The sequence below is a fragment of the Tachypleus tridentatus genome, chromosome 6 (genome assembly GCF_004210375.1).
Source record: "Tachypleus tridentatus isolate NWPU-2018 chromosome 6, ASM421037v1, whole genome shotgun sequence".
NCBI lineage: Eukaryota > Metazoa > Arthropoda > Merostomata > Xiphosura > Limulidae > Tachypleus > Tachypleus tridentatus.
In genome coordinates this window covers 115,211,729-115,237,554 of record NC_134830.1, presented here as the reverse complement: position 1 = coordinate 115,237,554, position 25,826 = coordinate 115,211,729, and the positions used below count along the sequence as shown (strand labels likewise).

At 30.8% G+C, this 25,826-nt stretch overlaps 1 long non-coding RNA gene across 24 annotated transcripts; it reads right to left on the bottom strand.

Annotated features, from left to right (window-relative positions):
• Positions 1-1,019: 1,019 nt before the first annotated feature.
• LOC143253368 (uncharacterized) lies at positions 1,020-25,561 on the bottom strand. Of its 24 annotated transcripts, none has more exons than XR_013029539.1 (8): positions 24,960-25,561; positions 23,025-23,122; positions 21,318-21,415; positions 20,689-20,788; positions 4,572-19,249; positions 3,469-4,148; positions 2,381-2,492; positions 1,020-1,715 (listed from the first exon to the last, which is right to left on the bottom strand). It is a non-coding gene; the product is annotated as an uncharacterized LOC143253368 (long non-coding RNA). The 24 variants fall into 24 exon arrangements; XR_013029542.1 differs by having other exon boundaries at positions 4,572-4,640; positions 24,960-25,461; XR_013029534.1 differs by lacking the exon at positions 21,318-21,415 and having other exon boundaries at positions 20,689-20,826.
• Between the last annotated feature and the right edge of the window lie 265 nt (positions 25,562-25,826).

Sequence of the window (25,826 nt, the reverse complement as noted above, 5' to 3'; positions counted from 1 at the left end):
CTCTTGAACGTGAGGATTATTCTAGAATAATAGACTGCATTAGCTGTGCTGGTACAAATGGTACAGTAGGATTGTTGGAAGGTAGTTGCATGATCAGTACATATTTTAAGACTGATGAGCTAGGTGAAAAGTGTTTTTTTGGCAATGTTTAGAGAGCAAATCAAAATTGAAACAGCTTTGAGGTGAGAAGAGGTAAATACCTAACTGAAATATGGTTTCAGTATAAAAATGTTAACTTTTATTTGGGCAAGTTATACAATTCATAAAAATAATTCTGAAGTTTGAAACTATTTCATCTAGTAGTTGCTTTTTTGTAATAAAATAAGACAAACCATTAAATAAATGTATTCAGGTTTCACAGTTTACTATGTTATAATTGTGCTTAAAATTCCATAATTAAAATAAAAATATACAGAAAAACTATTTGTATATTTAAAAACTGAATTACTAAGTTTGCGGATTAGGCTCAGTTTCAAACCTTAAACATGGACTAGAAATAACTTTTAGTAACATTCAATTATCTGTAAAATATGTATGCATTAACTTGATATTATCATAAATATAATTAAATTAGAAACTGATCAGGATATCACAAGAAATTGGTATAGAATTAATATTAACTTTTGATCAAAGCAAGTCTTTTACATAGATCAGAAATAAAAACATATCTAGTTATGAGCACAGGTAACTAAATATAGTGTTCAGACCGTATTACTTTTATGATTAGAATGTAGTTTCATCAGTTGCAAACTCTCTCACTGTTTTTTTGGTCCATGTTCAAGGTCTAAATCAGTGCAGACACACTGTGTGGGTTAAATATCAATACATCTGTTTTTACTTTTTGTTATTTCTATTTAACTGTCAGAAATGCATTATGTTTACTTTTGTTTATATCCTTCTGTGAATTTTGTAGAAAGTTGATTAAATATTTTTTTGTATTCAATACATACAACTATGCATTTACAAAAATTAAAAACACTATTTGATGTGTGCCAATCAATGAATTAAACTCACACTGCTTCATTTTTTCACCATTTATTTTGCAATAATAAATATTTATAACGAGATATTCATTGAAAAATATACATTTCACAACCAAATTTCTAAAGATAGAAGAATTATTGCTCTTTAAAAATCACATTTACTCCTGTTATATCTTGTTTAACTTAAAACATTTTATCAACCTTATGCAATTTTTGTTTTTAAGGTACCTTTAGCATTTCAATTATAGAAACATTATATTAATCACTGCATTGAGCAATAAATTGCTTAACCCAAACTTGGTAACTTGCTTTGAACAAAATGGCAAAGGTAAAACATCAGGTTCAATAAAATGTGTTGTTTTTTTTAACTATTAACAAAAAATGTTCAGCTATAGGTAGGTAAGTAATAAATAAATGAAGAGCAGACATCTACTAGTAGTACAGATCATATCTGTGGTTGAGCATCAGCACTTTGTAAAACATTCTTGAAATTATCTTTAAGAAGAATCTGGGAGACACAAGTCACTGTCAATGTTCAGTTACACACACTACAGTTAAGTTTCAGACATTATAACTTTATAGGATTTCTACTTATTATGCATTGGTTATTCCATATCCAATTCTTAGAGATCTCATCAAATAGGTTTTCATTGATTGGAACAGCTTCTTCATCTACTGTAGCAGCAAGATGATCTTCTCAACCAGCTACTTCAGGGAGCTTCCCCTCCTCTCCTACAAATTTATTTAATTAAACAATCATAATGAACACCATGTTAATACAAAATACCACTAACAACGATACCAACAATTACTGTTATAATTATCTATATGATATTTAATCAACACAATCTGTCCTGATTTTTCTCAATACATTTTGAAACATTGACAACAACTAACAAAGCAAATATATAATTTTTACATATATCAATACATTTATCATTCTTATTAGCTATAAGCTTCATTAAGGCTTTTTAGTATCTGTAAAAAAATTTGCAAACTCCCTTTCACAGACAGGCCTTTCTTTTAACATTTTCAATGTCATGATTTTTTTAAAAATGAAATATTTGTGGTTTCATTAAATAAGTCTAAACATCTTTTTTTTAATTAATAAGCATTAAATACAAATTAATTATTATTACAGCTGATAATAATGGTTTTTAACAATATCTTACTTTAACAGCTAATTTATATTATGTTCTAACAACTTCATATTATTATAACATACTCTTTTAAATTTTGTCAACAATTCTCTTATTAAAATAGATACTTCATATTAAATCTTAACCATAACTTTCCTACTTCAACAGACACTTGAATTAAATTTAAGGCACAACTCCCTACTATAACAGTTACTTTTTTAATGTAATACATACTTGATACTCAGTACATCTCCTTACCATATAGGTTTGCTTTTCTTCTGTTCGCTTCATGAAGATTAATTAATCCTACATTTGCTTGCAGGATAAGGGTCTCAGCTGTTAGTTCCAGATATGAATCACAATTCTGCAACTGCAAAGAAAGTTTACAAAGATTAAATTTTTATATGTTCCAATGCCCTCAAATTTTATGATAAATACATCTCATACACGTTTGCATTGACATAGACAAGTAATATTTATATATATTAATTCTATAATTATATTTCATAACAGAGCTAGCACTAGTGGGAGGGCACTAAAATAGTTCTCCAACCCCAAAGCTACTATTGTCCACAAATTTAGTTTTACCATAATTTCAGATTTAATTCCAGCATATGTCTCACTGCCCCCTTTCCAGTTAAGAAAAATCTGGAACTGGGACTGATTCTTCATAAGTAATTAACTTTTCTAGAACTTGACTTAAAACTTCACATTCAAAGAAGAAAGTTCACCATTTACAATGCTTGTAAACTGACTCATTAAACACCTAATGTCCTTTCTTTAATACAATATCCATAGGAAGTTTTGTTCATTACTTCATTCACTTTTCATAAAATATTTTAAATGAGGTATTTATTTCACGTTTTTAACCATGAAAGCAAATTAATATATGTATTTTTAAACTTTTGGTTTGAGTTCAAATGTGTATTTTTATTTCCTCTGAAACTATAAAAGCCTTTTAAAATCAATTTTCAATTTCCCAGCTACAAAAAGACAAAACTGTTCACTGATGTGTCAACACTAACAACCAAGTTTGCTGGTATTAATCAAAAAAAGAGAGAGATTATAATTATGTCTTTTTTGTATAAAGAGAATTCTTCCAATATCCTTGTGATACCACAGCCTGTAATGTGGAGACACAAATAAAAATATATAAATGTTTCACTGTACAACTTTTTCTCTTTGAAGAAACAAATTATGATATCAAATGATATTAATGAACTGGATAAAACACAAACTGTTTAATTAAGCAACTTTCCTAAATAACATTTCCATGAAAATCCTTAAGAGATAAAATAGCATGCAAACAAGACCTCATGCTTTGATAATAGATGAAATATTAATACCTCACTATCTTCTCAAGGAAATAGATCATATGCTGCCTCATCTTCACCCATCTAGCCTTCTACAGCCAAGTCTGGGTTGAATGTAAACATCTCTTGTCCACTGAGCTGTTTGAAGACTCATAAATATGAAAATTCTAGTGTACTCTTCAGATCAACATACTTAACAATGAAAAGAATAAACTCGACAAGTTTAAATATGCTCTATGACCACACTCATTAATAATGCATTTTGTACTATATAATGTTAAAATTCTACATCAAGTTGTCTTGCTATTTTTAAGGTTAGCTTACCTCTTCTTAAGCAAAGTTCAAGTTATGTTGAAAATAAATATATTATTATTTATATCACAGTGATGATCAGTAATTTCAAGAATGATTTTACAAATTGTTGATCACTTATTTCTTGTGTTAATCAAACAATATCAACATTTACAATAGATGATACACTATGTTGATAACATGCAGTTATATTTCCTTAAATTGAGGGGTGAACAGTAGGGTTCATTTATTATAATTACACCAGGATGATGGTCAACAAACTTTAACTTGCTAATAATACTCATCATATGATGACAGTCGCACAGTTTTACAATATCATTTACACCAATGTGATGACCAGCTTTAAACTCTGCTTTTTTCCTGTCCTGTTCCACTTGAGCTTTCTTCTTCTTCTCTGCTATCTACAAAGCAAAATAATGTTGTTGTTTTGTGTTGATACCATGCTTACAAAATATATTTCAATTAAATATTGAACATACATGCAATTAGACAAAAATAAAAATTTTTGTACACAATGTCTTTTATACTTACATATATGTGTATGTACTTATTTCCCAAATTTATATATTAACTGTTACACTTTACACAAGTTTTCATTAAAAGAATGTAATAAAGATCTAAATTGTTATAAGTCAATAAAGTCTAGTGTATAAAAAATCTAAACAATTTAAAACAATGCTACCAAATTATGTACATCTTTATGAAAATATTTTAAAAGTATACTATCCTTCATAAACATAAACAAAAGGAAGACAAGAGTACAAAATATGAAGTAAACTTGTATTGAAGTGTGGATAAACAGAGAAACAAACAAGTACACATACTTTTTTCTTTTTCCAAGCCAAAAGTGTTTAAAATGATATTCTTGTCAAGTTAGACCCAAGACCTGCTCTCTTGAAGTACACAGAATGTAGTGACACAATTGTAAAAATTAGATATAATACAATATAATATTATAAAGCACACAGAAAACACAATTTTATAAATTACATAGAGCAAGATGTAATTTTATGAATGCATACAGATAATGATTTATGTACAGGAAATATAACTTTATAAAATTATGATACTATTCAATAATAATGTAATAACAAAGTATTCAGGATACAATACAGTTCTATAAAGTTATACCAAAAACAATGAGTACTTTTACTTAACTACAAATAACACAATTTAACTTCATATAAACACCTATCACTTAATTTAATTTTTTTTTGAAAGAGAGCAAAAGAATGTAAGTGTAAGATTTTGGGAAATACTACAAAACAAAATTGAGAAAACTTATTTCTAAACTTTACACCAACTTGAATATAAAAGACTGTTTAGTGAAGGTAGTGTTACTGATTAACTTACTTTGTAACTCACTGATGTTGAGTTACAACATTCACTGGCTATTGAACACTGTGTTTGCAATCCACTGATGTCAAGACTGTGATACATGTATAAATAACTACAGCTAGATGAAAAGATGAACTAGAGTAAAAGTCACATGAGAGAGAACTTCTTTCACAGAAAAGTTAGACTTTGTAAAGTTAACTGTTGTGGAAGTGAATGGTTGGTATGTTAGGGTGACATTTAAAGTTTGAAAAAGATAAGGAGAATAATATGTCTCATAAAATGGTGTTCTAAACCAATCGAACCCACATATGTGGACTTCAACAAAAGAAAGATGATAATTGGAAGTACAAAAAACAGAATAATACTGAAAGTTAAGGATACAACCATAGTAACTCATGTGATATCATGATACTACTGTGATTAAAAAAAATAAAAGTTTAGCTTGTCAGCTGAATTCTAAAACAATTGAATTGGCTTAAGTGGACTTTCGACAATAAAGAGAACTGTATATAGTACTTAAGATACAAATATTATCTCCATAGTGTAAATAATTTTGTACATACATTTAACTTGTTTCAAACATATATTATTTTAAAAAACAAGTGGAGTGCATGTTGTTCATTTTTTGTCAATTTTACTGCCAGCAAGTCAGACACCTACTGTGGAAAATTTCATAGCCAAACACACCTATAAATTTATAGCATTTGGTAAGCCACAGCCATGATTACACAGTAGTAAGTTGTGGTAGAAAAAAATGCTAAGGACAGTGGAAATAAATAGACTAATATGTGCACAACTATAGTAAAAGTGAAAATAGCATGGAGATTACATGATATATAACCATGTCAAATTTTAATACAAAAATGGAAAGAGGAGAGACAGGCCTTGTGCAACACAACAACAAGGCATCCAGCTAAAGTGAAGCCCTTTCAGATGCCTTATGCAATGAAATACCTTACAAAGCAGGAAGCTGAGGCAATGTTGGAAGCTGGAATTGTTAAGCCATCAAATTCAGCCTACCATTTACCAGTTTTAATCTCAAAAATTAGTGATAGGTTAACTGTTTCTAAATAAATTTCCAAAAGCTGAATCTTGTGATGAAGTTCAACTCTGAACCTATGGACAACCTAGAAACTATCAGGTCAGGTTCTCTTCAAAGATCAACCTCAGTAAAGGTTATTGCCAAATCCTAATGAAGACAGGATTTACAGAAAAGACAGCATCTGTGATACTAGATGGATGTTACCAATTTCAGCAGGTGCCAAGTCAACTTGGCAGAAACATTCAACTGCATGATAAGGAGGATGCTGTGCAACACCACCAATATCAAGCACTATGCAGATGCCATCCTGACACACTCTGTGAAATGGGAATACTATATGAAGACATGTTGAAAGCTATTACAACACGTGAGAGCAGCAGGTCTCACCATTAGACCATCCAAGTGTTACACCACATATTATGTGCTGGGACTGAAAGACAGCCATGGAAAAGAAGGTATTCCAAATACAAGATACACTAGCTCTGACTAAAAAGCAACAAGTCAGATCCTTTCTGGATTTATTTTGATATTATAGGAAATTCATCCTAAACTATGTTGAAATTAGTGTACCATTGACTAACCTGACCAAGAAAGGCTTATCCAACAAAGTAAAGTAGAAATGATGACACCAGGTTGCATTCCAGACTTCAACAAACCATTGACTGTTTAGGCTGATGCTTCAGTCATTGAAATTGGTAAGTGCTCTTACAATAATACAGAGATGGACCGTTTCCAGTAATATATACAAGTAAAAAGCTGTTAAGCAATGAGAACTACTGAATGAGCGTGTCTGGCCATCTTACTTACCATTAAGAAGTTCCAGAACTACCTGTACAGGAAGGAGTTCATCATCTAGACAGATTATCACCAATTTGCATACATTCAGAGGTGCAAGTGAATAATGTAAGGATCATAAGGTGGGTGTTGCACCTTTGTAACAAAGAGTTCCACACTGAAGCCATTAAAATGACTGTAAACATTGGTGCAGTCAATATAAATATACTTTGTGAGTGAGCTGAAAACATCTTTATATATAGTGAACAAAAAATATCTTAAATAATTTCCTTGAAGAGGGTACTTATTGTCAGATATTAAAGACTGTTTAATGTAGGTAGTGTTATTAATTAATTTGTGTTTGTAATTCATTGATGTAAAGGCTATGGAAATTTCTAGAAGGCTTAAGTGATGAACGTATAAATAGCAGAGACAAAATGAGTGGAAATAGAGTAAATGTCATGTAAAAGAGAAGTTTGGTTAGAGAAAAGTTAAAAAATGTAAAGTTAATTGTCATAGGAGTTAATGGTCTAATGGGTGATATGTAAAGAGTGATATTAAAGTTTGAAAGAGTTTAAAAGAATTTGTCTTATCAAAAGGTGTTCTAAACTACGTAAACCCACCTGTGTGAACTTGACAAAAGGCAGATGGTTATTAGAAGTTCAAAAGACAACTGTGGTAACACGTATGACAGTGTAAATGAATTATACATGGACACTATTGCGATTAAAAAAATATATATAATAATATGGTTTTTCAGCTGAATTCTAGAGCAATTGAATTGGCCTAAGTGAACTTTTGACAAGAAAGAGAAATGTATAATGTTTAAGATACAACTATGATCTCCATAGCACAAAGAATATTATACATAAATTTAACTTTTTATGAATATATATATATATATATATATATACACACACACACACACACACATTATTGTAAAAACAAGGAGTGCATACTGTTCATTTATTGTCACATTTATCACCAACAAGTCAGACACTTATTGCAGAAGAATTGTTAGCCTGACATACCCATAAATTTACATTACAATACACACACACACACACCAGTAGAAAGTAAGTTTACAACAATAATCATCAATACATTTATGTATTCATATTTGGTTGTTTAAAAATTTGCATGTTTAAAAGTTGCATCTAAAATATTTACTTACATCACCAGTTTAGTGCAGTATTTCTGGACAGAGTGGGACAGAATAATCTAATTGCTTATGTCAAAGTGTCAGAATTATCCATTAAAAATTTTACACTTCCAACACAAAAGATCCTTTCACTTGTATGTTTCAAGAGGATATCATGATAAAAAAATAATATTAAACCAACACCTGGTTCAAATAGACATTAAATATTAAACTAGTTCCATTAAGACAAATATGATAATGCTTTATATCTCTATAATGCATCTTCATTAGCTTAACATTTTGCTATTAGTTTTTCATGAGATTGGCTATCTCAGAGCAGAGCTGCACTGGGATAGCTGCTATGTCCACCACGTTGAACTGAACCTCAGATTTCTAACATGGGATTTTTCAGGAGCTATTAAACATCTTACTAGTTCACTAATCTAGTTTCAAATAGATTGGTGAATTTATAGAATAGACAGCTCCTAATAATGTTGTAACAGCAAAATATTTATTCATAAAGAATATTGCTGGAGACATATGGCATTATTTAACTTAATAGTGGTGTCTCATAATAAACTTAACTGAATACATTTCAATTCTGATGTATTTTTTAAAAGTGTAGAAGAATAACTACAAGTTTATTTTCTATATTCTTTTTAATTCAATGATTTAATTTTGCTCTTGAAATTTAACATGACTTAATTCAAGCCACGTGTGTGTGGTTAGACCTATAGCCAGGTGAAATTTTGACTTTTTCAGAATTATTTGTTAATACTCACTTTAAAAAAAGTACAAAAGAGAATCTTTGGAGCATCTTAAAATAACAGATATCAACTACTGCATCATGATGCATTCTTCTTTGATAAATAACAGTAATATCTCTTTCACCAAATCATTTTACAGTTAGTCAAAGTGGAGTAATTTATTTAATGAACCAATGGATTTTATATTACAATCTTATAAAGAAATGTAATTGCAGTTTCAAACTGATGTAAAATTCTGTTTAGTTTTTATAGAAAATTGATTAATCATTATTTAGGCTGCAGAGTGTCACTAATGTGTTAAAATTAAAATACAAGTTTACAAAATTATCTTAAAAATGAGAAAATAATATTCACAGTGCAGTTTTCAGAAAGGCCATTAATTATGAAAAGATATTTTGAGAAATTTAGAAACATTTATTCTTAATTATTCTTAATATACTGGTTTCTGTAAATTGAAAGATTTCTTTTCATCAGTTCTCAAGGAACTGGAGAAAAGGCCTCTCCTAATTCTTTTACATTTTAAAGAGAACTTTTTTCGCACAACAATTATAAAATCTAACCAATCCTTATTAAGCAAAACCTGAGGTGATATATGAAGTACATTTTATTACTTTATCACTATAGTACAATAATAATAAACATTACATTTTGTACAAACAGCTCCTTCAATAAGATACACATCCAGAGTTCCATAGCATTGTGATGATGTCAATCCATGGAAGTTTCTTTCTTTAGATATATGCTTTCATACATACTCTACAGTAAATAGCTGTGAACATAAACACTCCAGTTTTACAGTTAGTTATCTCACTAAATTATTATCTTTAAACTTTTGATTATTTTAAAAAAAAGATATCTGAGTGAAATATAAATCAGTTTTACAATGCTTGAACAAGCCTCTTTCTCTACAAGTTCTTCAATGGAAATGACATCTTTCTTTTTGTGGTTCTTCTTTTTGTCTTTATTGAGAACAAACCTGGTGAGAGTGTATGTCGGTAATGACACGTCTCCTCCATAAGGGCAATCCCAGAATCAACCATACTTATTATTCTCAAGTGCCTCCAAAAAATATTTACAAATATACAAGGATATGAAAAGCCAACAATATAACATTAGTTAAAGTTCAAACTTTCAAAGATATCCACATCAGATTTAAATCTTTCACAACGAAAGAAAAAGATTGCAGTCAACAGAACTTGTTCTCAAGTTATAAATTTACTTTGCCATGTATTTCACATATCCCTTAACTTTAGGAAATGGAATAAAAATAAGAAAACTAAAATTATATGGCAGAGAAAGTTGTTGGATCACTTATAGTATATCTTAAGATGTTAGGTTGTTTTGATATTATTATTGTAATAACCCAACAAAGTGTATGTCACTGCAATTTTTCTGACTTAAAAATGTACTTCTGATAAATACTTATCTTTCTGCATGCAGTGGCCATTCCTCATGTGCCTGCCTTTGAGATTTTGTGCATGTCAATAGCTTTGAACTGTCTACCACTCACATTTCTTTGTGAACTATGGTAGTACATAATTTAATTATCATGCAAAAATAACCCTCCATCTACAGGAGAATGATACATCTTACATGTGTAATACATCCCCATAAGCACTTGCACTTGAAATTTTGATTCTTTGACAATAACTTACACTGGTAGTAGGAAAGACAAGTGAAAAGGTGTGTGGAAAGGTAGGTATCTATCAGAAATTCATTTACAAGTAAGCAAAATGTTAACTTCCAAAACAATCCACTTATCTCTCTTCACACAGTACTTCAGAAAAGGCATCAAAAGGTGAAAAGCTCTTGAAACAGGATATCTTATGGTAAGAGCTTATTAGAAGAGACAGTATACTTTTTGTTTGGGTAGATGTATGAAAGAAAGCAAAATTAAGTCAGGTAAAATACTTGACCAGTTGAACTATCTGCACTTAACAAGTCAAATGGACACAAGTTGTAGTGTAACAAGTGCAATAATCAGGCTATATGGTTTATATGTACAAGTTACTCACTATATATATATATATATACACACACACACAGGAATTGACTCCAAACAAGAACACTTTTATCCCATTTCGCTGGTCAAAACAACTGAGAAGTTGTCATACTATATAATAGTGGGTGGCCTTTGCTACACTGACATGGATACCCCTGCACTACACTGCCTGCTTGAACTTTTTCTAAAAAGATCATACCACCAGAGAAATACTGTCCAGTATTTCACTCAAATACATTCTTGGGTGGTCACACTGGGTACACTTTGGAAAGGTCCCCTGACCCCATTTAAAAATATCTTGACCATTACAAAAGTACATTACAGGAGAAACCTATTTTGAAAATCTGGCATGCATGAGCCAGTAAATTAGACAGATAGTTCTCCCTTGATGCTGGCTTTTTACATGATATTACATGAAAGATGTATTTTGGAATGGACATCAAGATACACACATGCACACAAATACAAACACAGTGGTCTTGCAGGAAAACCCCATCTCAACAGCAGTCACATAAAAATCAGGTTGGATGAGCTTTCCTTTACCTCTATCATTATGTAGATTTGGAAAACAAGTATAGTAGCCACTGAGTGGGTTCTGGAGATAAGTGTATAAAAATATAAATTAGGTGCTTACCCCATTAAGATTGGCAAGTAGGTTGAAAAATAGAACCTAGAGGGATAATATATCTGTTTGAAGATAAATGGCAGATACTGAAGGTGTGTGTCATTTGTAAGATTCAATCCAATGGTTTTCAAAACAGTGACATCAGAGTGAATCAAGGTAAAAATCTGATGAGAAGTCAAATGATAGAATTTGAGAATGTCGTCCTCTTGGAAAAACAAATAACCCAGATAAGAATAGTTGACTCATGATCCATAAATAAGGAGGAATCATAAAGCAAGAATGGGCATATGCATCATCCTGAAATAGAGCACTGCAAAACTAGATTGCCTGAATTGAGTATAAAAGACAATCATAATGAGCTGAAAATAATGCAAGAGAATCAGAAAAACTTGACCCACCACCTGTCCAAGCTGCTTATATGTACAGAAGAAAAGAGCAGTAGGGAAGAAAATGGAGCAAGATTTGTGGAACAGAGTACAGGAAGAATATAAGGCATAAATATTAGAAACATGATGACCTTAAGCCTAAGGAAGAAGGAAAGAGGCTTCATGTAAAGGTGAAAGAACAAGTGGCTAAGATTTTAAACAGGTATTAGATAAATGTGTAAAGAACCACAAAAAAGTCTAAATAAGGCACATAAACTGAATCAGGAAAGGAAGGAAGGACAGGGAAAGAAAACATGGAACAATAGCAGTAAAACTGAAAGATAGCTAACAAAGCCTCATGATATCCTGTCATGGTGCAGACTGAAAATCTCTGTTCAAAAAGCCTGATAAAGAAATCCAAATGATGAGCAATAAGACAGCCCAGTGGCAGAAGGTGCCTGATGAGTCAGTAGGGATAAAAACACCAACTGTGTTTGGGATCCTAGAGTAAAAGAATGAATCAAGCATTACAAAAGAAGGGCAATATAACATGAGAAAGTGCCCATTGAGAAAAAAATGGGCAATCCCACATGTGAATAATAAAGGACAACATTCCCATATGAAAGAGTTATGAAGAAAATTGGAAAAGGATGAAACCAAGAAATAGCTGGTCAATAATGTGCTATCAACAGGACTTGACAAAGGGTGTTACAGAACTTCAACAAGACACTGGGGGGTGAGGGGGTTAGATGGCAGGGAACACATACAGAAATGAACAGCACAAGCAAGATGGTGTATACAGCCAGACCGTTGGTTATGTGACCTTGAATCAAAAGAGCTCAGGTAACCAGATACTCTATAATTTGCAAACAAAGTGAAAATGGATGAGCCCAAATAAGGAGTGGATAGAAAAGGAACAAATATAAGAGTCAGAAACAACCCAAAAATTAAGACATGCCTTCCAGAGAAACTGTTTCTTAATTAATAATGAATGTACCTGTAGAAAAGGTAGAAACAAAATGCAGCCATGTTTCCAGAATGGAAAAGAAACAAAGGCCAAGACTGTGAATGTAGCAAGTTATAGCCCTCATAACATTGCTAGAGACATAAGGAGCAAGAGTTAAGCCAAAAAGTAGAACCTCAAAACAGTGTGTATTGTGATGATGGGATTATTGGAAGATGATGAAAGGCATCTAAGACATGGACCACCTTAATTTAAAAGTTGGGGGAAAACAACCTATTAAGGCAGTGAAACTCCTTTATTTGGAACAAGGGAATCATCAGAAGTGGTTTAGAGAAGTACAATGAAAAGGTATCAGTCTCCAGGAGTCAGGATTCAACAAAGAGGTGGGAACAGTAACCCATTAAAGGGAAAAATAACACTCTTTAAGGCATTTAAAGCTAAGAGCTCTAACATTGTGTCATTGAGACAATGGTGTTAAGGATCAGAAAACAGAAGAAAAACAATAGGGAAAGAGGAAAAGGAGGAAGAGACGATAGACAAAGGGTAGAAACCAAAGTGATGCAAAGGTCGGTTATGAAGTGAGTAGAAAAGATAAAAAAAAAGCAATTCAACAGGAACCAAGTAAACTAGGTTCAAAGGTTAGAGGTAGCTACCAGTAGAATAAACAAAGGATAACCCCCTGGGAGAAGAGTATGGTCAGAGGAGGCAGAGAGAGTGAGAAGAGAAAATTATGAAATAACAAGTGTACATGGGTCAAGAAATGGTAAAGATGATAGAGTAAAGACGTGATAAAATGATGGCAAGAAACTTCCACTCAAGACTCCAAGGAAAGAAGAGCATCTTGAAGACCTCGTGGCAAATGAGTGGAGCAAGACGTAAGTCATGTATGGAAGACTGGGGAATGTAAATGACAGAGTAAAGGGTGTCACACACAAATAGATTTCATTTGCACAGAAACCATGAACAGAAACAATTATAAATTTCATGAAAGTCATAAGATACTATCAAAAAGATTGTAACTTGATAAAATAGATTAATAAATGAATCACAAAGACTGCACAAAATCTTTCAAAATTAAAAAATGAATGTGCCTAAATTAAGAACAAAGACAATTTCAAGTGCAAGTTCTTGTAGGGACCCATGAGCATGGAGGATGTATCACCTTCCTACTGGTGGAGGGATATTACTACATGATGACTACATTATGTACTAGTGCAATTCATGTCAAAACATGTGATTTAGGTGAGAAATAGTTCAAGGTTAGTGGCATGAGCAAAAACTCAAGAGTAGACACACAAGAATTACTATTGTATGCAGAGTTATGTGGATTGTTTAAAAATGATTACATTATCACTCAAAACAAAATTAAAATAAGTTTTTATCATATATATATTTACTATATATATCATATAGTAAAAATTCAGAATTAGAGCAACAAGAAAGCAATAATAATTCTTACAGCTCCAATAGTTGGTCATTGAGAAACGTAAAGCATTTTAAACACATCATTCATGATAGAAAAACACCTAGGTTCAAGAAGTCTTGATAGAAATGAAATGGTAAATCCTATAACCCAAGTGGGTTGGTAAAAGTGTTGAGCAACTGGGAGATCATTTTCAATGTTAATAGAAGATTTATAGTTGTTGAAATATTCTCTAAAGGTTGTTTATGTCCTACATATTGATGACTGCATTTTTTACACTGTATAATAAAAATGGTGTCTTTTGTTTAACACCTGATTTCTTTATATAAAGTTTCTTTGTTTGTGCATGTCAGAAAATGAGTTAGTGGTTTTTATGAACTTGCAAATTTGACAAAAGGCTTTATTGCATGGACGACACTCATTTTTGAGTAGGATGTTATTCACTTTTCTGTGAACAAGATACCTTTTAGAGTTCTGTTTTTTTGGAAGAAGGCAACAAGAACTTCAGGAAATATCTGTTTATGACAATGATTGAGAATAGAAGATAAAAATGTTTCTTCAAAATCCATGAAATGTTCGAGTTTAAACTGATAGGTAATAATAAAAGAAATTCTATTTGAAAGTTTAGTATTACTTGGGATTGCTCATCTAAATACTGTTAAACCTTTCATAATTAACATAGATCTTGGAATCAGTGATCTACGTTCATTGGTTTCATCAGAAAAATAGCTTTATTCATTAATTAGTTTTATGAAGACAAAATTTCCTAAAACTTACCATTTTTAAGATAATTTTTCATACCTGTTCTTATAAACTGATTAGTATATTTTTATCAGCCAATCTCCAGGTGTCATATTTATTTTACTTAAACACCTAAGCACAATTTTATATATATTCACATATTTAGCCATTTCTAAACTAAAATATCCATAACACCTTTTCACATACATTCTTGCCAAAGGCTACATTGTACCAGAAATAAAACACTTACAATAGTTTATAGAAAAATAAATGTTTCCTGGAAAACCAAATATACATATCACTCTTCGATCATACCACCACACCCATTTTGCCCCTGAGAAAGAAAGGTCAATTTTTCAAAAGTGCTTGGGTTACAGGATTTCTGTTTCAAAAATAATACCATAATAGTGAGTAGTCTTTTATGATAATATACTTTTTTAGTAAGTCAATTTTGAAGATAATACTTCTTGAATACAATCAGGTTATTAAACTAAACAGGCATTAAACTTATGATACAACAAAATGTTTTGTTACCAACAAGAATCTAGAAAGTTTAATAACTAAAATATCAGAAATCTCACAAATAAGTCTGTTTTTAATATTTATACATTATGAGTGTCAGTATCAGTGTTTTTTTAAATAGATGAATGTGTTTCATGGTAACCACAAATTTCATCACATGTTAAGGATACCATCACTGAGATGTTTTGAGAGAACAAACCAAATGCATCACCTTTTACAGTTACAAATTTATATATGATCTATACATGTCTGACTGTCAAGCTTATTTAAAGGGCTGTTAAATTTTTTAAATGGCAAAAATGTATTTTCTGTGTGTTTAATGCTTAAAAACAACATTAAATAGAAGTCTTTTATAAATTAGGTACTTTCCATCCAAGTGGCACAGTAAACAAGTTAGAAAATCTTGATTTTCTGTATTTGAACTTACTATATTAGTGGGGGGTTTCTTCTTAAAAATGCTTAACAAGTTTACAATTTTTTCAAATTAGTTCTGTTCAAGCACAAACCAGGATTTAAACATCCACAGTTTGTATTTATTACCACCAGTTCAGAGTACTTGTCAAAGAAGCAAAAATTATACAAAGGACAACATTAAATAATGTTCCTCTTCCCTTTTTTGTTACTAAATCCCTAATAATCTCATTAGATAATAACTGTGTACCCTACTTTGTGGAAAATAATAACTGATTCCTTGAACTGATCAATTACACTTAACCCATTAGTACCACACCATTTACAACCCATACAAGAAAACAAAATGCACATGCTTACTCTTTAACTTTTTTCAACCACTGCATTATTCTAATGTAGTATTATTTTTATTTTTTTCTTTCACTCTGGGTTTTTTTACTAATTTTCAAATTACCCTTAATTTCACATGACAGCCTTCATCTTTTTAACAGTTGCTATTTTTAGTTAAACAATTTATTTATCTTCATTATTTGAACAAAATAAACATACGAGAACATTATTTAATAAATATTTGCAACATCACAATATTTTGCAATTTCCTACCATATTCACTAAATAGTAAACTTCTACAATTTGATGACAGTTTTTTATTTGGTAAACATATTAAAAAAATGTTTACAAACACTGCAACTTAATAAAATCATAATGTATCTAATAAAAAGTAAAAACAGCAATTATAAACAAAGCATCAACAAAATAACTATTATGCTTTAAGCAATCTCAAGTTATGCAACCTCTTTGCTTCATACAATATATATTTCAGTGTATAGGTATATTATTAAACCTGATGACGACAAAACCTTTTCCAAACACTATACATTCATTATCATGTTAAACTTTTAATAAGATTTGTTATCAGTTCAACCCATCTTTAAACTGTATAAGCTTACTTACCTTATGCCAAGTTATCATATATTTTCTCTTTGAAGAAAATTTCTATAGCTTTCAAATACATATAATTTTATACACAAATACAGAAACTTTACAAAGCTATAAAAAAAACAACCTATATTTTAATTTTATCAACACATGATAGTACAACTATGTGCTATATCCAAACACATTTAAACTTTCTTAACAACTGTTCTCATAGCAAGAATAGTTTCTCTTTCTTTCTTTTATGAAGAGGGAGTCTAATGAGATTTCTAGTAGTTTAATTGATAAGTGTACATCACATTCATTGTTTTTTTTTTATTTATAAAGCCTATGTGTTACAAGTAACTAGTGATAAAATTAATTAGAAAGTCTATTATTATTAGTTCATATAGGTTGTAATGAACAATTTAAAATTTATATCTTTATTTCTACTGTGATCATTAGAAAATAAAAACAGTTAGACAAACATTTGAAATCTTTAATTGAAATAAATTATTATATTTTGAAAGGAAAACCATTTCTACAACTATATTCACATTTTAGTGTTTGCAAACATCAGTCTGTTTTCAATTATTTTTTGTCACTTGCATTTTTACTTATTTTGGATATCAACAGTACTAAAACATTTTTGTTTTAGAAAAAAGGTAAATTTTTTATAACTTCATTACCAAAATGTCTGGTGCAGATAGCCTAGTTGCTTTGTACCATAAAATGCCAAGCTATCCAACCAACAATGAAAATGTCTAAACCCTTCCATTGTGCATTATAAATTCCGAAAAATAACGCTAACTTTAATAAAGTTTAATAATCTCCATAAAGTCTAGAATGCATGCACACTGTTAATTTCTGGAAAAAAGCCAAGGCCTGATAATTTACCAGGGAAACATTTAGTTGATGTTCATATTATTGTGTTCATAAGTTAATGGCTGAAGCTACACCTGACTGCTATAGATTCAAAATAAACTAAATTCAAATAAATAATAATAAAGGTAATTAATAGACCAATCAAACAGATATTGAAACCTAATATTTATTTTCAATACTATTGACTGTTTTCCTAATCAAATTAAGGGGGGAAATGGTAGGAGGAGTTAAGACCCCACAGATAAAAACATTAAATGATTCAGGTATTACTTTTCAAAAAAAAAAAAAGAATAGCTAGAAGGGATGGGGTTTCAACTCCCTTGATCTTTACCTTAAATTCATGCCTATTCAAATATAATATTAAACAGCATAATTATTAATCTCTAAAAAATGTGTATGAAGTTTACCCCTATGGATCCCTTCACTTCACCTGCATTCTCTCATACAAAACTGAAGAATACAGTTATTAACTACTAAAAATATGAATTACTGGACCACTTGGGCTCCTGCCATAGATCTGCTCATGCTTATACAACTTTAAATAATAGTGATATAATTGTAAAGTAAAAACATCACACAGTGCAAGAAATAAATCAAAATACAATAAATTTACACCTAATTATTTAAATATCCAGAGAGTTGGCAGTCAATAGTTCAAAATTGATGCAGTGGTAGATAGCTTCTGTAGCTTTGCAATAACAATGACAGGAATAGTAAATTTAATGGCAATGGAAGTCATAAAGCATCCCCACACCTGCCTCTTATGTAAGTTTGTACCTAACAAATATTTCGATCATCTGGATATTTGGAATAACTAGAAACATTAATTTCAATTAGTTTATTATTTTCATGACAACTAATCATAATTTTGATTGATTGCTAAAATAATTATCAGAAACACTTATTTTGATTGGTTTATTATTTTTATGATATAAATTGTTTTATAGTACACTAATTGATGTAATCACTGCTCCTATGTAAATAATTATATTGGTTAAATGACTCAGTTCTTCGGTAAGCAGATGCATGTTAACATCACAGTTGCAAAGAAATCACAAGTTTTACTAATGAAGAAAATTCAAGTTAAAATGAAAAACATTTTATAACATACAATATGCAAGGCAAGACATGAGCTAGTAAATGTTATTACTAGTATATGGATGCGTGCAGTGTGTATGGGTGAGAAGTTTCACTGATCTCACAGTTCCCACTAAAGTTAATACATACAAGTTTGATCCATATTTCACATCCCCACAAAGATAGAATACATTAAACTGCAAGAAACGTGAGATGAAAAACATGTGAACTGCTTGCTCCAAACCTGAAAAAGAGAAGGCTAGGCCCAAATGAGGTTGAAAAGAAGAAAATTACCCCAAATGAATGGGTTATTGAGAGGAGTTAAGAATGGATTTCCCCCACTGTCATTAGGAATCCTCCCTCTGTTGCATCTTGTAGAATCAGTGGAGTGTGGTCTATGGACTGTGAATGGGTAGAAGCAAACATTATCTAGTTATTCATAGAGAGAAGAGCACAAATTCTCATAGAGTAAAAAAAGAACTGAAGTTTATCCAAACAAACAGGAAAGTCCTGAAATGGAAAACATGATTTAGAGCAATAAATATCAATGAAGTGGACACTGTGGAGAAGAATTTTAAATTGTGGATTAGGAAGAGAAAATGGTTAAGCACATAATTAACAATTTTGAAAAAATGAAAGAATTATATGTTACTAGTAGTAATAATATGCAACTTACAAACAGTCTAGGCCTAAACATACCTAGTTAAATTACTAATAATGAACTAACAAAGCCATGAAATTTGTCAAGACCACAAAGTAAGTAAGATTAATGTACTTGCAAAATGATTTAATTTAACTAGTAATAACACAAGTAATAATCAACATCTCATTTACAATTCATTTAAAATAACTTAGATGATAAAGAACATATAAATATCTCACTTACCAAAATCCATACATTAATGACATGAAATACTTAATTCTCCCATGTGTAAATAAGAGTAAAGCCACATAAATGACATCTGAGTCACAACTACCACAGGTATATCAACCAGATTTGAAGTATGGTAAGTTTATCAACATGTACCAGTCCCCTGGTAGAACTGGTATCAACAGAAACAAAAGTATGAGAAGAACAATTCTCTCCCAAAGCAAACAACTTGGAAGCATGAAAAGTAGTGGAAAACTAAAACTCCTGAAATGGTGTGGAATATGACAGACTAAAAAAAAGTGTTAAAAAAAAGAAAGAAAGAGAGTCCAAATGTCTTCTCATTGATTACATTCACCTTAGAAACATTGTTTTACTGAAAAGAAGAAGAAATCACTGGCCAAACCCATGAATCTAATTTCCTGAGAATTAAAGTCTGTACCTCCTCTGCATACAAAGTTGAACTAAATTCCAAGGAAATCTTACCAGTAGCATGTTCAGCTATAATGGGAATTTCTTTAGTCAATACACTGATCATATATTACTGCAGCAGTAATTTGGTTTGTCAACATATTAGATACCCAGAGCTCTCAAAAATGTGAACAAATGTTCTTAATGTAAGGCTCAGGGAAAAGTAGAAAAATACCAAAGACAGGAATTTTTATTGTTTCTTTTGTTGTTTTGGTTTTATTTCTGAAAATATTTCTAACTATTTGAAAGCTGCAGGAATATTCTTCTATGGCATCATATGTTTATTCTGGTTTATCAAGTGCAGTATGCAATAATTAACTGATTGAAATCCAAATTATTTATTAGATAAAAATTCATCTTGACCAAAAAATATAGAATTTAAAGTTTTTATATTTGAAAAGAAAGATATAAACCCTTAACAGAATTAGATTTATCTACATTAATTTTCTAAAAGGTACAACTGAAGATTGCCATTTAAACTCTTAAAACACTTGAGCAGTTTATCACTAATAATGCAAACACATAAAACTGTATGGTTGATTTAAAAGACCTTTATACTTTGCATTGTTAGTAGATAATAGATGCATAGATAAAAAATAAACTACATTACCTTCACCTCTCAAGTCTACGTAAATACTCTTCTTTTCACTCTTACTTTCAACATCATTGTGGGAAAACTTGCATTTGTCACCTTTCTTACACTGTCCTTACTTATAAAAAACACACAGTACAGATTTAGGATCAATTCCTGAAATTAAAAAAGTTATATCACCTTTTTGCAAGAAATGAATGTGACTGAACTGTAGCCATGTTGAAAGTAACAAGATAAAACACTTCAATGCCGTGATTCAATGTGTGATTTACATTAAGCAGACTTTTATCACTTGTTTTTATTCACCCTAATAAAATCAGTGACCTAACTATTGAAAAACATACAAAAATTATGAAAACTAATTTAATATTAAAGATAGCTACGTACAGTACAAGAATTCATGCTTTCAGTTAATATGTACACAATACTTGTACCATACACTTGTTACATAAGTTGTTATAATTTTTTTAAGGTTATAAAAACATAAAATGTACCAACATACATTTTTAAAATGTATAAAAATAACATTCAATAAAGTTGCAGTAATATAATAGCTTATGCTTTTTGTTTTGAATGAGTTTTAGCTATGTAAATAATTTCATTGTACTTATAAAGCCAATTATTGTTGGTTAGTCACAATTATATACCTGATTTATGTCTCTGCTAAGTGCTATAACTGCAGTACTCATTTGCAATAAAACTGTATTTCTTTCCAACCACTCTTAAAGAAAATATTTAATTCTCACTGAAAAAAAAGAATAAATATTTATAATTACAAGTTATACATTAGTACAATTTTAGTGCCAGACCTTAAAAAAAATACTGAAAAATAAATATTTAGAACCTTAAATGGGTGAAATTGTAAACCTGATGTTCCATACTTTAGAAATTCTTTTATATATGACTAATGCTAAAAAATTCCTTACTTATGTCAGGATTTCAATGTCAGGGAAATGTATCTCTAAAAGTAGAAAGCAAAGAGGTTCCATCTTTAAACACATTTAAAACTACATATCAAGAGCAATATTAATATGGTAGAATACATCATGATGTATTTCAGTTTCTATATAATACATAAGGTATAAAAACCATAATTATTCTATAAAGTATTTTAACCTTTTCTTGAATAACTCAGTTTGAAAGATTCAACTTATGTTATTTGCTATTTCTAAGAAATAAAATCTTAAAAACCTTTATGACCTCCTCAGACAGCCAGATAACGTATCCAAAGATAATCTGTATTAATAACACTTCTGTAATAATTCTTAAAAGTCTTCAGTTAACTATAAAATCCTATGTTTTTTAATACTATTAAACCTCACATTGACATATTCTCATGCTCATTTTACACCACTTCAAAACAAGCAAAAGCAATAATGGAAAAAAAGAAAAAAATCAAAATTTTTGTATTTATATGTTTACAAAAACATGCCATATCAACATGTAGGGGGAGGTTAAATGATTAACAATATATCACGTATTTCGTGATGACAAGAAACCAACTTGAAGTAAAAATATATCTCAGGACAACTGTTGCAAACTCCTTCTTTGTTAATCTGAAGATGACCTAAGGTCAAAACATTGTTCTCAGCTTTATTTTGGTATGACCAGTTGTCCTGAGATACATATCATGTACTTGTTATGCTACTGGAAAGTCATACAACAATGGGAATATACAAATTCCAGAATTTCTTGCTCACACTCTCTATCCAATTACATAAAAATAACTTATGAGAAAGCTAGTCTAATCTAGCATTTGTATTAGGTAAAATTAAAATAATAAACCTTTTTACTCCATACACAACTTACACTGCGCAACAATTTTTTTGAAATGTTTTGCTTCCTGAAAAGCTTTTGCTGATTGTGACAGGTACCTGGTGGGTATGCACAAATATAGTTTTGGTTTTGCTTCATCACGTAGGAACTTTGAGAAATAAACAGTTAACTGTTTACTGGCAATAACGTATTTAATTGTGATTATGTTTCTAATATGCTATTAAGTTCAACATAATTAAAAGTATTTTGCTCCTGATTTTCATTTGTATTCAATGTCCAGTGCATCACGTTGCAGTGTCCAACAGTAGTCAGCAAGCACTGACAGATTCCAGTTGCCCTGATATCATTTTTCCATTGTAGCAAAACTGAAGATTTCAATGAAACTGTACATAATGGTTAAATTTGGATGTGATTTTCTTGATCAGCAGCCAAAAATCTACAATGTTTTTGAACAGCCAACAATGTTCAAGAAGCACAAACTTTGTTGTGCAGTGTTATCTAACATTAACTACATTCTCCACAAGCAAGGAAAGGTGACAGAAAAAACCTATTTCATAATATAAATAGTAGTATTTTACCTTTCTCACCTTTCTGTGTTGTTACAGATTTGAATATCAAGTTCAGGTCCTCAGTTTCTTTCTTTTTCTCATCTTTTTCTTCCTACTTGTTGATCTACCTAAGGTAATGTGAGTAGAGTGTGATTATTCTTCTACCACCAACAATTTGTTTGAACCTTTGTATCAATAACTTTAATAAACATGGCATACTATTTCACTGATTAAGTAAACAAATTATGCATTACAAAGATAATTAGAGTTTTATAATATTCAAAGTATATTATCTAATATATGTTCACTAAAAATAAAGAAAATGTGACAGCTGTTGGGATGAAAACTACACTTTATGAATTTGACTATTAATGCAGTACTTATAAGATTACTACATGGAAGTGTCATATTACAAAGCCCTTCATACTCTTTTTCTTTCTACTTTCCTACAGACAACGTTGATGATAATTATGAAATTACAAAGTGTTAAAGACATGTTAAAAGGCCAAACTGTTGGCTTTACATGGCTCATGTTTATTTATAAAGTGCAAAATTTTCTGTTTACAGTTTCAAACACTGGTAAAAGTTAAGGTAGCCTTGGATACCTTGTTAGACTGTAATATTTTGAATGCTAATGCACTGTCCTCTCATGAAGTTTATAAGAACTGACCACACCTTTTCAGCATGATATTAAAGCAGTAAAATGAGATAAATAACACCCAGAATTTGCCTTTAACAGACCCAACTTAAATACATCTGATCTATTTAGGATGTGTGTGTGTTGGTGTGCATCACCACTGAATATACCCCAAATCAGTCATTTTCTGACCTCAAAGTATTTGGTTATTTCAAAAACAGATTTGACACACAAGACAAAGAATACTATAAAAAAACAGAAACAAGAAACAGTCTCACTTCTGCCTTACATACCATCTCATGTGCACCAAACAAAACAATATCACCAAACAAGAAGCATCACAATGTAATTGAAAAAAACAATTAGTCAACATGACTATAATCCATCATTACTACACAACCTGTGTGAGGAAATTAGTCACTCACACAATCAGCAGAACTTCACAAGTAGCATGGAAATTTCTAAGACAGACATAGAGAAGACAGCTCTCTGTGCAAGATGTGAACTGCCTCTAAAAAGATTAATTTTTGATTACTTAATATTGAAGATAGTAGTAATTGGACACACAAGTTGATTATTTTCATAAAATTAATTGATTACTTTGCATGAAACTAACTGATGTAATCAATTATCATAGGTATACAATTGTATTTCATTCTGATTAAGAAATTTTGAAATTTAACCATGAATCTTGCAACAATGAGTTATTTTTTGATCTGGCCTAAAGCTAAGCAATGTAAATCTAATTCAGATAGCCAAAGTAAGAGAAAAATAGTGCCACCATCAATACAGATACCCATTTATTTTAGTTTCTGGTCAAAGACACAAAAATTACAATTAGTTGATATAAATAAATCAACTTTTCTTACACTGTTTGCAAATTTTAACACTACCTCCACAAGCCAGGCACCCAGGATTTGTGCTGTATGGCTGCCCTTAATAAATAACATCATTCTAGAATGAGCTAAGACTCAATTTTAGAGTTTTCAGGTTGAACAAAAATCTTCCACAAAGTTTTATGTAAAAAAATATGCAGATTTAGTAATGCTATTGCAAGGTTTTGACTTCCATAGTACACAGTAGTAAACTTGGAAGGTGTGTATGTTGTGGTGTGTTATTGACTATTTGTTCTCATTCTTGCTTTTTGTTTTCAGAGTAGATACAAAGACCTTGACCTTCAAATCAGTGGGATAATTCTCATCTAGCGACTTCAAAAGTTTTGTTTTTCAATCTATCTTTAGTTAGTTTAAGGTACTATAAGTAGTGTTAGTAGAAAATACAATTAAATAAGTAACTAGGACTACTGCTAGCATAGACACTTCTACTACCAGAAGGGCTGATGATAATGTGGAAGCTGTGTCAGATCCACCCACTCAAGTAAGTTCGTGAGGCACTACACACTACTACTACCAGAAGGGCTGATGATAATGTGGAAGCTGTGTCAGATCCACCCACTCAAGTTGGTTCGTGAGGCACTACACACTTAACAGGCACGATACCTTTTTTTCATTGTAAGCTCGACGAGGATGTCGAAAGTTTTATAGATGCATTAAATGAAGCTGTTAGAATATCTGGTTGGACTAACGCACAGAAATCAGACATTTTGAGACTAACAACAGCAGGAGAAGCAAAACGTTTCATTGAGGCATTGCGTGAACTGTAGTTTTTCAGTTTTTTACACGTATGCTAACAGAGGAATATGGTAAACGAGAAACGCCAAACACAATCATGGCACAATTACGAAATATGAATCAAGAAAAAGGCAAGTCTGTTCGAGTGTTTGGGCATAAGCTACAAGAGCTAGGTAATAGATTATATAGAGCTTATCCGCACCCAGATTATATGATGATCCAAGATACACTAAAGTCTGAGTATGAGCGAGGGTCTCTTAGCGATAGCGCTCGCAGTGATGTTGATGAATCCAATACCCCACGAGCAACCTTTATATATTTAATCGAGGAAACAAGAGAGCAAAAGATATATAGGCACAAGCACTCTGTAATAAGTATGATAAGTTTGAGTACAAATGAAAAAGTAAACTGGCGAAGTGGACAAAATAAGTGCGAGGACTTGCAGTATTTTAAGTGTGGTAAGGTTGGCCACATAGCAAAAAATTGTTTTATAAAACAAAATAAAAATGAGCCTGTAAGTTGTTTTAACTCTTGTATTTTACGTTTAGTAAGGATTTTACAGGA